Source organism: Microtus oregoni, unplaced genomic scaffold (genome assembly GCF_018167655.1).
Source record: "Microtus oregoni isolate MIOR12 unplaced genomic scaffold, Mior012 000003F_ref0000135, whole genome shotgun sequence".
Lineage (NCBI taxonomy): Eukaryota > Metazoa > Chordata > Mammalia > Rodentia > Cricetidae > Microtus > Microtus oregoni.
Window position 1 is genome coordinate 64240642 of NW_024543062.1, and position 15874 is coordinate 64256515.

Sequence of the window (15874 nt, forward strand, 5' to 3'; positions counted from 1 at the left end):
CGGGACAGCTTGGCACCCATCTGGGACCCGTGGGACAGCGTCTTGGGGCTAGCTGTGTTACCTCCAGATGGCAAGGCAGTTAACTGCAGCCGGGAGAACCGAGGGAGTTTGCCCCGGGGTATTGGGGTGTTTAAAACCACGGACGAGTGGAAGCCGGGTCTTCAAACAAAAACAACTAACACGGGTCCACCTCCTTTGAATAAAGAGACAGGTTTCCCTCCCCACCCACTCCAACCCGGTTGGGTGGAAAGACCTGACCTGGGGGCAAAAGGAAAAGAAGCCAGAGACAGGGCTATCTGGCAGCTGCCTTCAAGGAGGGGTGGAACAGAATGACAGCTGGGGTGTCGGGGCCTTCCTAGGGCACGGGTAACTTGCTGCCCAGTCCAAGTATCAGAGAAAGCTCTGGCAGCACCGATCTCAAACTCTGTCCGATTTTGCCATGCACCCGCTGGAACAGGGTGGGAAGGCAAGGGGGGGGGCGTGATTAGTAAAAGGATTCCAAGAGGCGGAGTGAAAGGGTGCATTGCTGATAGGATGAGAGATACTTAGAAGGCAAGTGGGGAGAATGAGGCCTAGACAGAACGTTCAGCCTGTGATGGCTTGGAGAACTTCGTTGTCCTTGTCTAGGGGAGGGCCATGGGGCAGGGAAAGTCCCAGGGCCTTCCAAACCATCTTTACACCCACAGCGCTGCTTACCCACACACACCCTCCTCCTCTAAGACCCACTTCCTCTGTCCACTTCCTTGTGCATCAGCTGTGCAGAAACCTCACCCCACCCTCTGGGCACTGTGACAGAGGGGAAATAGGTTTATAGGAAGAAAGCGGCTGCTTTGGGCCAGGATGTGGGACCGAGGATGTGGCTGGTTTGTCTTGGTTATGAACACAGTCTCAGCCTGGCTGATCTAAGCGCCGTTATACCGGAGATTTAAGAGACAAGGTGCCTTTCTCCAGAGCCATGCGCTGGGGACTAGGTGATACCAAAGGTGTCTGAGAATAAAAACCAACAGCACAGAGTTAGCGCTCCTGCGTGTGGCTTTAGCTCTGCCGCTCAGTTGGCCAGCTCCTCGCTTCTCTAAAACTCAGTTTCCTCGTTTGAGAAATAGCCGTGGAAGGGCTCGTTTTGTTCCTTTGAGAGCTGACAGGGACATGCTTATTAAGCACTTTGCTCATCCTTTCTACAATACAATGTAGCTCCTGTCGAGGAGGGAACACTTCACAGTAACTGTTGCTCTATTAGTAGCAATGGCCGCAATGGAGGCCCTCTGGGAACAGCACGTGGAGTTCGGTAGAATAATAGTCAGGTGCTCCCCTGTTTGCCTTTGGGAGTCCTTTCTCTTAGCTGTCTTCCAGGACCCTCGGGGTCCCCCCATCACCCTGTCATCCCCTTCATCCCGACACTAGTCTGGCTTCAAGGGAAGAACAACCATGTATGAAGACAAGACAGATTTATACCCCAACTCCATCAGGCCCGGTGACATGGAACCATTCTGAGCCTCGGGATCCCCTCTCCCTGGAATGGGAAGGACACTTCAGGTTGCAGTCCCTGTGGGAAGAGATTGCAGCTGCTGAAGGTTCCTCGCAGACATCCCTGACCTCCTAGTTCCAAACCCCTTCTCATCCACAGCTCCCAGCCACTCCTGAGGCTTTCTCAGCTTTTTAGACTTTGTTCACCTCTCTGATGGTTGCTTTCCCTTTCCCCCCACACCCTGGAAGGTAACCCTGACTCCACCGTGAGCAATTCCCCAGGCAGAATGCTTTGGACAGGGCTTGTCAAGCCCAGGGCAGGGCACCTAATAGGAGCCCCTATCAAAGTAGATTTCCTTCTGTCTATCAGCAAACCTGACTGACAAAGGCAGAAGGAAGTGACCTCAAAGAATTTGGGGAAGCAAGCTCTGTCATTCATTGGGGGGAACAGAAGGTAGAGGGGGTGCTTCCTGCCTGGCTTCACAGCGCTCTGAGAAATCACTCTAGAGAGCCCCACCTGTTTTCTTTCTGAGAGGAAGGTGAACTTTCTGTGTAGAAGGGAAGTTCTTGGGCAAGAAGCCTACTTCCTCCCAGCTAGGGCACTCACCAAAGCTCCCAAGCTCACTCCAAACCTCCCACAATTCAGCAGAGTTCACAGAGATGGCAGCTATGCTCACTGATTGGCTTACCCATGAGCCTTCTCACCTCCCTCTTACCTCTGGTAGCTAAGGACTTTAGCAGTCAGGTAGCCCTAGGTCTACACCCTGCTCTCCTGGCACATGGGGCAAGCCTGGAACCCACAACCTTTCTCTCATTGTTAGTGGGCCGACCTGCCTCCATTCACCCCTGAGTGGCTTCAGCTCCTCCTGTACCACAAGTCCTCTGGCCTGTAGCTCTTACTGGCCAAGCCCTGGGCATTGGTTCTTCTTACCTCCAAAACTTGTCTCTTAGGGGACTTGAAAATCAGATGTACATGAGGAAGGCTGATTCTCCCAAGGGTCTGGACATGACTTCCTCAGGCAAATAGCCAACTGGGAAAGGACATGAGGAGGGCGCGCCAGAAGCCCTGAATTCCTGACCCCCAGGAAATGCTGGGAGCTCCATATTCTTCACCCAGAAAATGATGGGGAAAACGGCTTTCTGGGTGACTGTGGAGAAGCCGTGGGGACCAAATGTGAGGTGATTAAGAGGCACACGGTCTAAGCAGTGCCACCATGGGCATACTTCCTCCTCTGTCCCCTCTCCTAGCCCTGGATCACCACCAGCTGCCATCGCTGCAAGTGTCCCCAACTCTCTGAATACCCAGCAAAGGCCAGACTCCTTAGCAGCTGAGCCCACCCCACCCTGATTCCTTGGGGCTGACTTATTCAGTTTGCACCTGTTGCTGGGGGGCAGGGGACATGGGAAGCATCCTCAAGTGTCTCATTCTCAGCGCCCCTCCCCCAGGCTCTGCCAGGTCTGTGTACTTCTCTCGTGCTTTGGGCCTCCTGCCCAGCATGGTAAGGGTGTATAAGCCTGTCCCTCCAGGACTGTGGGAGGGCGGGCAGCACCTCTTTGTTCTCCCACAGCTCAGAAAAGCCTACGGCACTGAATGGGTGTGTGTTTAGAAAAGGGCACACAGCCAAGTGGCTTCTTGGGGCAAAAAAAAAAAAAAAAAAAAAAAATCTTGTTTCTACTAGGCAGAACCACAAAGACAAATTGCTCTCCAGCCAAGGAGGGTGTGTGTTTTGCCTCTTGTGATGGAGTCAGGGTAATTTCGGATTCACCGGGAGCCAGTGACAAGCACGGGAAGGCAGCTGCCCACAGGAGTCCAGAAGGCTCTGGAGCACCAAGCCCCAGGGGGCTTTTCAGAGAACCATTGGGAGTAGGGAGGAAGGGAGCCGGCCATAATGATCCCAGCTGTCCGTTCTCACCAGGCAGTGGACCTAGCCCAAGCTCTCCACTTAGGGTGTGCTGGGGGCCAGCGTGCCCGGCACCCCTTCTGCTCTAAAAGCAGCTGGCACACTGCTTATCAGTGTCCACGCCCCTGTGCTTCTAAGGGCCCAGAAACTGCTGAACTCGGTTCAGCAAGAGCAGAATGCTCTTTCCTTCATGTGTATGTGAGGGGCCTGGGAGATGAACAATCTAAGAAACGTTTCTGCTTATCTTTCCCGGGAGCCCTTTAATGTAAGAAATCTGGCTGACTATAGTGTCCCTTATTGTTACATTGGCCCTGCTACCCTTTAGATCCTGTTGATTATGTCCCTTAGCTTCTGCATTCATCCTGTCCCCCAGTCTTCACAGTGACCTCATAGACAGGCTGTGTGATTAGAGAGGCCAACAGGGCCTTGCTTCTCACAGTTCCCGACTCTCTGGACCCTGGGCCATTCCTCTGGGGAAGCCACTAGGAGTTGGCGGCTGGAGTTCCAGATCCCTCAGGAAAGGGGCTATCATGGGGGTTTGGGGACAGACATGGTTTAGAGAGAGGGCTGGTCATGTCACAGTCGGCTCACCTTTTCCCTCTCCAAAGACACCTTACCCTTGCCTGCCTGGGATGGAGGAAGTGCACTACAAGATTGCTAGGATGAAAGCTGGTAGGGCTCAGTACACTCCCAGCCTGCTACAAAAGAAAAATTCAGGTGCTCAAGGGCCTGGAATTCATAAAATACCGGGGTCCAAGTGCATTCTGTAGGAAATTGGCACCTCCTGGATGATACTGTCCTATCCTGCCGTTGGAAACAGACCTGGTCAGTCCTACCCACCCCAGCTCCCCAGCAGGAAGCCAGAAGTCAGGAGCCTCAGGAACTCCCTGGCTGTGCCACCACCTTGCTGGGCCACAGTCTCCTTCACTGTAACAAGAGACTGTTGGCTGACCACGAGCTAAGGTTCCTATGAAGCCAGATGGCTTGATAATTTTCTCTGTACCAAGTGACCCTAACTCTGTCCATCTATCTTTTGTCACTTGCATTTATTTTGTGGCCATTCTTTTAAGGTTATTTCCCCCCAATGCCCAAGCGACTAGTACACACGGACTAATGGCAGATGCTGGAAAAATCTACAGTGCCCAAGCCACCTGCATGCAAGGTGGGGGAGGGGTAGACAGGATGGGCAGGCGAACAGGGCATAATAAGATCAAGATCTTTGGAAGCTGGGGTGGAGGCAGGGTTTGGAGCTTGTGTTTGTTTATTGTGACTCATTCAGTCTAGCCTAGGCTGGTCAGGAACACCTAACCCATCATGCGTCTGATTCTCCTGCAGTACTCCTGCCTCAGCGTCCTAAATGCTGAGGCTGCAGGCTCCAAACACCTAGAACTACTATTGTTCTCTGTTTCTCCAGGCAGGGAGAAGGCCTGACCTAGGCTGACACTGCCCTCTCAATCCTCCTGCCTCAGCTCTCAGGTACTGCTACCACACCAGGTTACAAGAAGCTTTTGAGTCAGGAAGAAGCCCATTTTAGAGATGAATAAACCAGGGCTCAGAGTGCTTAAAGCCATACTACAGGGCTGAGCTCAAAGTCAAGAATTAGTTTCTGACTTGAGAGTCTGTGTACTTTCCACCCAGAGTAAAGGGCAGAGAGAACTGAGACCTTGTGTTCCCTGGGATCTGCTGGCTCCTTCCAAACCCTCCAGGCCCCTCCTCCCAGCCCTGGAGAATTGCCACTGTAAGAGAGGCAGCCCCTGGGAGGAGTGGAGTTCATTCATTTTTAATAGTCCAGCTGCTGTGGTCTCCCAGAAGTTCCTCTGCACCTAAGCACTCTCGGTCAACAGGCTTGTGCCTGTCAATGTTTAATGGAAGTACGGGTCTTATCTGGACTCCCAAGCCGTTTAGATTACTCCAGCACAAGGACCTATGGTGTGGATGGCATGGCAGCAGATGGAAGACTCGGGGTGGCCCCTCCGCTCTGTGGAACGGAGAGGGACAATCAGAGTAGAGAGGGTGACGGGTGGCCTGGAAAACACCACCAACAAGACAGAAGGCCCTGCTTCACTTCGGCAAGGCTCTGGCCACACTTTGTCAGCTCCGCCCTGGAGCTGCATCCAGGTGCCCATGGCACACACTGTCAGGGTCCTCGTGGGACATCTGAGACGGAAGGAAATGAATGGATGTAAGAGACAGCCGGTGTCCCGCAACAGCCAAATCTGCCTGTACCGGGAGAAGCAGCACACGCCATCCTGCCAGACTCTCTGTGCTCAGGGTCCTGACTCCAGAGCGAAGAGGGGGAGGACTCGCTGGTGCTGGTCCCCCAGGGCTTGAGGAATGCCTTGAGCAGAGAGTCAGCATCTATTTAGGGAATGGAACATCATGGTACTAATGCAGCCCGGATGTTATTTACAAAGCATGAATAATGACCCAGCCTCCATGCTGGCAGCTCATTGGCTGCCCTCTCTGGTTTTTCTAGCTGGCTTTCTCCTGACTTTCCCCTGCCCTATCACCCCTCACCCCCATCAACATCAGCCCAGGAAAACCATGCTCACCTTGTCACTCACAGCTGAGACTAGCACAGGGAGACCAGCAGGGGTGCTTCTTACCTGAGGGACTGAGTTGTGGAAGGGAGAGGGGAGCAAGAAAGAAAGGAGGTTCCACAGACTGGGACTGACATCACCCTGTCCCAGTAGCTCTTTTCTGATGGGGGTTAAAACGAAAGAGAGCCCCATCATGTCCCGGGCCGAGTTGTGCTGTTGGAGGCCCACGATAGGCCAAGTGATTTTTATCTTATTTTACTCTCGTTCAAATGTGAAGAAGTCTGGCTAAGTGGAACAAATAGCAATGCACCAGACAAACATTCCTAACCCTGGCTCTTGACTGTTTTGGTTAGTAAAGTTAAGCTAGACCCTGGAAAATCCCAACAGGCATTCCTAAATCTGGGAAGCCTGACTCTGAGGTGTCAGGATTGTGTATACTCTTGAGTATCCCTGGGTCTCTAGGTCACCGTGTCCCCTTTCCTCATCTCTTCTCATGATTGTTCACACACCACCTGCTCCACAGCCTTCTCTCCCACGCAGCCCAGGCCTGCGGGTTGCATGTAATATGTCTAATAGTAGTCTTTGCCCCAGTGAGCCATGAATACTAAGTGAGTTAAGTTATGTGGAATGCTGGGGCAAGCACCTAGCATAGAGTAAGCCCTCGATAAATATTAACCGCCACGGATGCCTGTTGCCATGTGGTTTCTCATCTTCCATCCAGTATGAAAAAGCCAAGCTTCACATTAAAGAACCTCCTCCATCCCCACACAAGTCCCCCTCTCCTGCCAGGCCCTAGTATCTTCCAAGACCTGAACACAGTCAACTCTGTCCCTTGGATTTTTCCTAAAGGCTGCAAAGATTCACCCAAGCAATTTCCAGGCTTAGATACTGGCACAAGAAACTAAGTAAAGACAAAGTTCACTCTATCAACAAACACCCAGGCTTCCTGAGAACGAAAGGACACCTGCGAAGGGCTCACCAGTTACACAGTGGTCTGGCCGGCCGGGAGGTGCTCTGATGGTGGTACTGACCACAGGACCCTTGGGGTCTAGAGCAGGGGAGGGTGGGCGGGGCCTCCTGGCGAGAGAAGGCTGCAGGATTGCAGGATGATGTCCACGTTAAAAATGGGGGGCAGGGACTGTGTGAAAGGGAAGCATCCCTTGGGCTCCACATTCAGCACTCAAGCCCATGGCGGAGGGTGTGGCATGGCACCCGCCTCTTGAATGGAAGTGGGAGAGAGCACACTGTAATTCAGGTGGAATTCTCATGTCTCACCCTATCTTGGGGCCTCTGTGAGTCCCTATGGGACAGGGACAAGATCACTGGGGGAGATTGTCACCGCCCTCCTTAAATGGTACCTGCCCACACACTAGTGAGCTCTCCTCCAGAAGGTTTGGGGACAGAGATTCGTGACTTTCATCAAGCAGTCCCTAAGAGTGGAGAAGAGAAATAGGCCTAGGCGGTGGGGGGGGGGGGGGAGGTTAAGTCCTAAAGGGGAACCAAACAATGGGGAGAGGGGGAGGTCACACCTGCAGCAACAACAGGAGAAGCTCCCGCTTTTGACCCAAGCAGCTTCCCGTCCTCTGGGCAGCTCTTCTTCAAGGAGAACCAAGAATCTCTAGACAAAAGTTAGGGGGAACCGGCCTGGCTTGAGCCAGAAGGCGAGGATGTGGCTTATTGAGAGGGACGCTGCTATTCTTGGAACTGAATCCCAGCGTAGTGGCCCTAACTTTGCCTCTAGGACGGCCCTTTGAGAACCCCAAATAAAGCTGCACAAAATCAAGCATGGGCAATGTTGTGAGTTCTAGCTCAGGGACTGTCACCTGCTGTAAATACAGTTTGGACCTTAAGGCTCATGTAGGAAGGTCTGTGCTTCAGCCAAGGGTGCTCTTAGGAGACAGTAATAACGCCAGGGGCCGAGTTAGAAGAAGCGTATTAGCGTCTTTGAATGCTATATTTTGTCCTGTGTCCTTTGGTCTCCTCTCCTCTCTTTGCTTCTTGGCTGCCACGAGATGAGAAGCCTCCTCCCCCACTATCCCATCATCTTTGTCTTCTACTTCACCTCAGGGTCCAGGGGATAGATTCAAGGATCCCATGCTAATGGATTCAAGGATCCTGTGCTAAAACTTCGGAAACCACGAGACCTGAAGTTAGTTTTCTCAGGCATGTTTGTCACTGGGCTCCAAAGCTGACTAACACCAATTCTCTCTTCCTGGGTGGAGGCCCAGCACTCATGCAGCCCAGAGAAAAGGATCAGTTTAGTGTTCCCAGCCAAACCCTCCACTGGGGGTGGCTGGGCTGGGCTAGGCTGGGAAGAGGGAAAGTCCAGTCTGGGGCAGAATCCGGGCTTGGTGCTGCCTTCTGAGTCAGGTCTGATGCCCAAGGCCAGTGAGGCGGGACCAGGCCAAGCCCAGACTTTGGGAGACTGCTGGGCCAGGTGTACACCGTAGTCTGGGCTGCTATCCCCATGGTCTTGGGGTTCCCCACTCGTGTCCAGAGGGGGAACTGAACTCCAGTAAAAACTCCCAAGATCCAATCTCTCTCTCTAATAAGGCATTCACGGAACACTTATTGATTATATCAGCTATTGCAGAGGCTGAGGACCACAAACACTAGAGACAAAATCCCTATCTTCAGATGCTTGTGTTCCACTGGGGGAGGCCATGAACAAGTAGATAACACAAAATAAAAGTGTTTATTAGCAACTGTCTTAGTTTCTGTCCTATTGCTATGATAAAGATCATGACCAAAAACAATTTGGGAAGGAAAGGGTTTGTTTCATCTGAAACTTCCCAGGCCACCATCTGTCACTGAGGGAAGTCAGGGTAGGCGCTAAAGAAGCAGAAACCAGGGAGAAGAGCTGCTTCCTGGCTTGTTCTCAAGCCCTGCTCAGCCTGCTTTCTTGTACTGCTCCGACCATTTTTCTAGGGGTGGCACCACCCACAGTGGGCTTGGCCTCTCATGTCAATGATTAATCAAGAAAATACCCTACAAGCTTGCCTACAGGTGATCTGATAGGAGCATTTTTCTCAGCTGAAGTTCCTCTTCCCAAAAAACTCTAGTGTCAAGCCTGTGAAAGAATAAAGCAGAGAAAAGGGATAGAAGATACCAGGGGTGAGCTTTTCGTTGTTTCTTTCTTTCTTTCTTTTTTTTTTTTTTTTGAGATAGGGTCTCACTATGTAGCTTTGGCTGGCTTGGAACTCACTCTGTAGACCAGGCTAGCCTTGAACTCACAAAGATCCACCTGCCTCTCTCTTCCAAGTGCTGGGCTCCAAGGTGTGCTCCACCGTGCCTGTCTCAGAGGTAAGTTCAGACTGTCAGGGACTCTTAAGAAGTAGGGAGGCACAGGGATCTAATGAGAAGAGTTCAGAGGAAAGGCATTAGGCCGGGGCAGTGTGGCTGGAGATGGGAGAGCAAGCTGGAAAGATGGGTAAGAGCCGTGCAGCCAGGGGCAGCTCGTATAGGACCATAGTGAAGACACAGGCTTTCACTCTCAGTGAGGAAGAGGTGCGTGAAGGAGTCACAACACATGACATATTTTAAGGGATCCTGTCTGACATCTGTGATGAAAACTGATGAAGCAGGGCAAGGGTACAGGCAGACAGAGGTCAGCCAGGCAGTGTGGAGACGGCGGTGGGAAAGACAGTGGCTCGGGTTTGACTGTCCGGAGTCAGAAAGCGAGGGTCTACTGCTATTTTAAAAGAGGACCCCACAGGATATGCTGACAATGTGTGTATGTGTCAGGTGCTCTGTGAGACCCTTGACAGCTTCCCCTTCATAGCGTCAGGGTCCACTTTGATGTCCCACTTTGCAGATTAGGAAATTCACATTTAGAGAGCTGAGAAACTTAGAGAATCACATTGCTAGCCAATTCCATAATCAGTGGGCTTAGCCAAGTCTCCCACTGAAGGAAGCCAAGAACGATCAGTAGCTACAACGTGGAGTCCCCATCCCCTGCCCCTCACCATCGTAATCATCATTGGGCTACATCCAGGTAAGAATACAACATAGTGTAAGGCCCAGTTATTGACCCCGAAGAGCATGGTTTGGAGAAAGAGATACAGGTAATTAAAAATAACAGTGAGATAAACAGATGAGATCTTAGGGATGAAAAGGAAACAGGTCACATATCCCATAGTGGGGAAGCAAGAAAAGATATTCTGAAGGACATACCAAGTATGGTGCTTCTCAGGGAAGGAGGAAGGTTTCAGAGAAGACCGAGCCTGTACAAACTCCCTGTATGGCAGGCAAAAACAGAGAGGTGCGCCACTCGGAGGAGGTGAGCCCTGCATTTGGGTTGGGAGGAATGTGGGCCAGCCTGGCAGGGCAAGGAGGCAGCAGAGAGCATCCTGAGGCCAGGGGCCACCACAGGTTCTCAGGGGACAAAGGGATGGAAGTGGAATGGAAAGGGGGTCAAGCCTGAGTTTCCCAAAGAACCCTGTTTCCACTGAGGGCACACAGTAGGGCAGCAAGGCCCCTTCTCAGAAAGTCTTCTGTAGCAGAGAGAGTGAGCTCGGTCCAGGAAGCATGCAGCGCTCGCCCCCAGCTTGTGAGCACTGGTCTATAAATACATCCAGACAGGCTTTGGCTGGAGCCTCCATACCCTGAGGGCATCTGGATCCGCTCCTGAGCTGCCTTTGTCCCAGCAGCAACAGTTTTATCACCCAACAGACTGGGGGTGGGGTCCAGGAATGTAGCTGTCACATCCTGAGCCCACTTAGGACACCCAAGCAAATGTTTAGCTTCAAGAGCCTGTGAAGGCCAAACTGAGGGCCAAGTTGACTTGACTCCACAGTGAGTTGGGAGGGGCCCCCAGCCAGCGGGTCCAGGACCACTCTGGTTAGAGGCAGAGAAAGAGGACAGGTGAGTTTTTTCCCTCCCCACCTGATTGCATAAGCCTAGCTGTGGAAGGAGAGAGACAGAAACAAAGAAACTGAATTGTTTTTAACACAGGGAAGAGAGAGGCCAAGTGGTGAGCCCGCTCCACAGTTAAAGTCCCATGGCACAAGTCTGATGATCTGCGTTCAATCCCAAATCTGGCTTCTGAGAGGGGTTCTCTGACCTCCATCCGTGTACTCTGACACCTGAAGACCTGGAGGCACACACATGCATGCATGCATGCACAACACACGCACATACCATCACAATCATCTTCATTTAATTACATATACGTGTCTGTGTACATGTGCATACATGCTGGCTCTGTGGGTATGCTCAGGCACACTGGCTGCCCCAATCGGGTAGGCGCCACCCTGACACACAGCTGACCGAAATGTCACAGGATTTTCCCCCACCGCTCTGCTCAGGAAGTCTGTCTTCCCCTTCAGGAGCTCTATTTGTAAAACCCGGTCGCCAACGTGCCATGGCGTGTAAATAAAAGTCTCAGAGTCTGAGGCTTAAAAAGACAGCGTCACCTCAGGAGGCAAAGATGATGAGGTCTCTATGGTGCTGTCGCAGGCACAAGGGATCTGTCATGGCTGCAATCTTCTCTTGCTATGGCTGTGGCAAGGGCTTACAGTCCCAGCTACTTGCTGGGCTAAGGCAGGAGAATGGCTTGAGCCCTGGGGTTTGAGGCTAGCCTGAACAACACAGGGAGGCTGCCATTTCAGCTGCAACCTTCTTCGTAGCCACTTGGGCAGAGAGCGGCAGTCGGCAGAGTTGGAGCTCAGAGTGCACCAAGATCACACGTAGCCGTGTGCCGTCTTCCCGGGCAGCAGTCCGTCACTCCACCATGCCCTAGACATCTTCAGGATGAAGAGCTAATGACATCGTGCCCAGTGGCTTCTCTGGGCACCTATGGTGCCGTAAGAGGAGGGCTCAGGACAATAGAAGTGGTGTGCGGTGAGGCCCAGTGCTGTCCAGTGTCTGCTTGGAGAAGGTGACTACAAATCTGCCATCTGCAGAGGTGGCTGTCACCCAGCACCTGTCAACAGGGAGAGCTGTGCTTATTTGGAGGGAGACCGCTCTGTTGAGGCAGCTCGACACACAGACACACATCCTCTCTTTTGTTCCTTCCAGCAGCTCCCTGGAGTGTTAAGTGATATCTCCATCAATCAGGAAAAGAAGGTGGGGCTGAGCAGTTGCTGGGGGTGCAGAGCTAGGGGTTAAGATACCATGGCAGGCTAAGGCTCAGCTTTCCCCAGCCTTCCCCACACATCACGCCTCTCACTTGTGACGCAACCCTCCTGGAAGCCATTCCCTCTGCCTTGCTGGGTTCCCAGGCAGGTAAATGCACAGCACCTTAGGCTGGGGTGCAGGATAGAGGCAGAGACTCTGGTTTCCACCCCTGGCACCCAACCTGTGTGCACACACTCACACACTCTCCCAACACCAGCCTTCTAGACATCCTTGTACGCTCACCACACAGGATTCCAGTAGCAGCCCGCTTGCACACCCACCTTCTCCCTGTGCGGTGGCCCAGAACCAAGTCTCTAGATGGTATTCAGGCTGGGTAATCTGAGTTTAAAAACAAAACAGGCTGCAGAGTTATCAAACCAAGACCTGCCCTGTTCTTTCACCAGGATTCTGCCTCAGGAAGCTGGGGCAGGAAGAGGGGCAGAGGCCACCCAAGGAACCAGTTCAGACTTGACCTGAGGATTTAGACCTGCTGGCTGTGCAAACTATGGTTACGTTCTTAGCTTCTCTGAGCTTACCTTGCTGGTCTTCCTTGCAGAACCAGGGTATGTTAAAAAAAAAAAAAAAAAAGGCAAAATGTAAAGCCCTGAATTATCAACGCCACCGTGTGACCCCCCAGTGCCTGGAGGGCAGGAGTCACGGTGTAGCTGCCTCCTGTCACCTGCCTGGACACATCCTCTGGTTACATCATATCCTCCAGGCTCTGGAGGTCATTGCAGCAGAGCCTCTCCAGCACCTGCCCCTGGTCCTTCTCCAGGGCTGCCCCTCCATGGCCATTGTTCTTTGAGAAGGAAGACCATGCCCTTCGGTCAGGGTTTGGGCACATAGGGACAAAATGAGCAGCTGGAAAGGGCTTATCAGCCTTGCCTGCCTCTCAGATTGCACCCAAGTCAGGTGACTGTCCCCCATGGAAATCATCCATTAACCCCTCTCTGGCAGGACTGTCTGTGTGCATCATCTCTACCCGTCTCAGCAGGAGGGTCCTGACCCTGCCTCAGCACCAGCAGCAAGCACCTTGTCCAAGATTCGGGATCATTCTTCCTGGCCACAGCCCACTGTCCAGGACATGGGCTGACTCCCCTGCATACTAAGAGGGCTCCCTCCCTCCCTCCCTCCCTCTCTCTCTCTCTCTCTCTCCTCTCTCTCTCTCTCTCTCTCTCTCTCTCTCTCTCTTTCTCTCTTTCACACACACACACACACACACACACACACACACACACACACTCCCAACCGCAAACACACCCAGAGGAAGTCAGAGTGGGAAATGGTGATTGACTTTATAAATAAACACTCAGGCCCAGTTACAGGGAACTACTGATTCCTTTTCTGGGCTGAGTCACACCTGGCCCGAAGCACACCTGTCCTGATAGGTCCCTTCCTACCAACTGCAGTTTGGGATCAAAATGGAGGCCTAGCTCCCCCTGCTGGAAATTCTGAGAGCATACACCAGGACGGGCGGCTAAAAGTTGGGGAATGATGAACATATGGAGAGGATGAAGGACGTGGACAGTTAAAGATCTCCTCTTCCCTTTTTATCCCAGGAGAACACAGTGACTCCTGCCCATCCTTCCAGAGGCGAGCTTTATCTCTGTTGTGTGAAAGGGACGATGAAATCCTGCGCTCCTAGTGAATCGTTGGACTCACTGTGAATTGAAGGCAGTTCAGGGATTGACCTCCTGACAGATCCACTTCTCTTTTCACCTTTGAAAAACTATTTCCTCACTTGTGTGTGCGCAGACACGTGTGGGAATCAGAGGAAAACGCTTAGAGTCAATTCTCTCTACTGCAGGTCCTGGGAATCCATCTCAAGTAGCCAGGCTTGTGCCTGACACAGGTGCCTTCAGGTCACCCCCTGCACCATCACACTGCCCAGCACCCTCCATGTTAGTTTACTTATGGTGGATGTGTTCACGTGAGCGTGCACACACACATACATAACACGCTGGGAGGGGGAGGGGCAGAGAACAATTTGGTTCTCTTCTTCTGCCTTGTGGGTCCCAAGTATTGACCTCAGGCATCTTTATCGACTAAGCCACCTCACCTGACCCAACTCCTTTCCTAACCTCACCTCCACCCACCATCCTGGCCAACCCCGAACCATTTGTCTATTCCAATCCCACTCTTAGAGGGAGCATGCTTCGTAGGGGAATCGCTGGGCTGAGCAGACATTTATCATTGCTGATTACTTGTGAGATCTGTTTCCCAAGACAGGTAGGTATCCACAGAAAAAGCGCCTGGCAGACCAGGAGCCTGCGGGAGGAGCTTAAATCCAGGACAAGAGGCCATAACAGCTCTCCCAGGAGGGAGCCCCCCCACACTGGGAGGGGGGCAAGCCAGATGAGCTGGGAGTGTTGAAGTGGGTGTTATATACTCCAGGAGATGGCCAGAAGCCAGGTGGAGACACTACAAAGAGCTTGGACCAGGCCTGTTCCTCATCAGGCCACTCCCGGCCATCTTCCCTCTGAGTTCAGCACCCCTAAGGCCACAAGGCCACTTGCTTCCCACACACTCAAGACAGAGCCAGTGTCCTGATTTCTGTGGCCATTTGATCCCTGGTCTCTGGACATTCACCAACAGTAAGTGCTTTGACATTAAGCTTCAGAACAGACTGCAGCCTACAAAAGAGCTAGGGGCTAGCTCTTCCCACTCCTATCTGGTCCTGGATACCTGTACCATGGGTCCCAAGTTGGGAGTCATATAATCTCTTCAGCTTCCAGGCACGTTTGTGGCTTATGTGACTGCTGGAGGCAGTGGCATGCAATCCTCACCTGGGGAAGGAAGGGTTACCCTGTGTCATTCTTCCTCCTTGGTTCTCTTTTACAGTCAACCAGCGGTCAACCAGACATCCAAGGAACTGCCTGAGGTACAATACAATGTTTATAGGGCCAGGGTTTGGAGCCATATCCATGGGGACCTAGATCCCAGCTCAGCAAGCCAGTGTTACCTCGGGCAGCCTCTTCACACTCTGAACCTCTGTTTCCCAACATGTCAGTCGGGATGATTGTCCTTGTGACCTGGAGGTGTAGGAAAAATGAACGTAGCAGGGATGTGAAGGAACAGGTCAGGAGGAATGTGGGGTACTGTGTCAAAGATCAGGAATGATAAAGGATAAACACAGCGTATTTTGCTGGAGTCTTAATTTTATCAGACAAAAAGGAGTAAAATATCTTTTGAAGTAAATCAGAAACATGTAAACTTCAAATAAATGTTAAAGAAGATACAATCTAAGGAAGAGTTTTGACTTATATACTTGCTTTGGGCTGCACTCTAAACTGTGGGCAAGGATTGTCTGACTAAAAGTCACTGTCAGCTTCTGGCAGTCGTACATGGAAGCATGTAGAACCAGACGCACACAGCACTTGGTTCTTGGCTTCTGTCCCTGACTTTCGGAAAGCTGAGACCCTTCTGAGCGAGTCTCAGCATTCTGGGTTAAACAGGGCAGCTGCAGCAGGACCTGTCATGTAATCTTAGTTGCAGGCCCCTGAAAGGGTGAAGGGTATCTTCTGTTCTCTAGGTTCCTAGTGTGATGTGTGGAGCTTTCTTACCTTGCTAGCCCCTGAGGGTCAGAATGCGGTAATTGAGACCTCTGCTGTGCTGGATGAGCCAGAGAAACACACCATGGAAAAGAGGCTGGGGTGCTCAGCAAGGGGTTTATCTATTTTTAAAATCCTGGGGCTGGAGATGGCTCAACAGTTAAGAGTGTTGTGTTTGCTGGTCATGTAGAAGATCAGAGTTCAGTTCACAGTTCCCACAACAGGCTGCCCACAGCTGCATGTAACTCTAGCTCCAGGGATTCTAGCGCCCTCTTCTGGTCTCTACAGGCACCTACACACA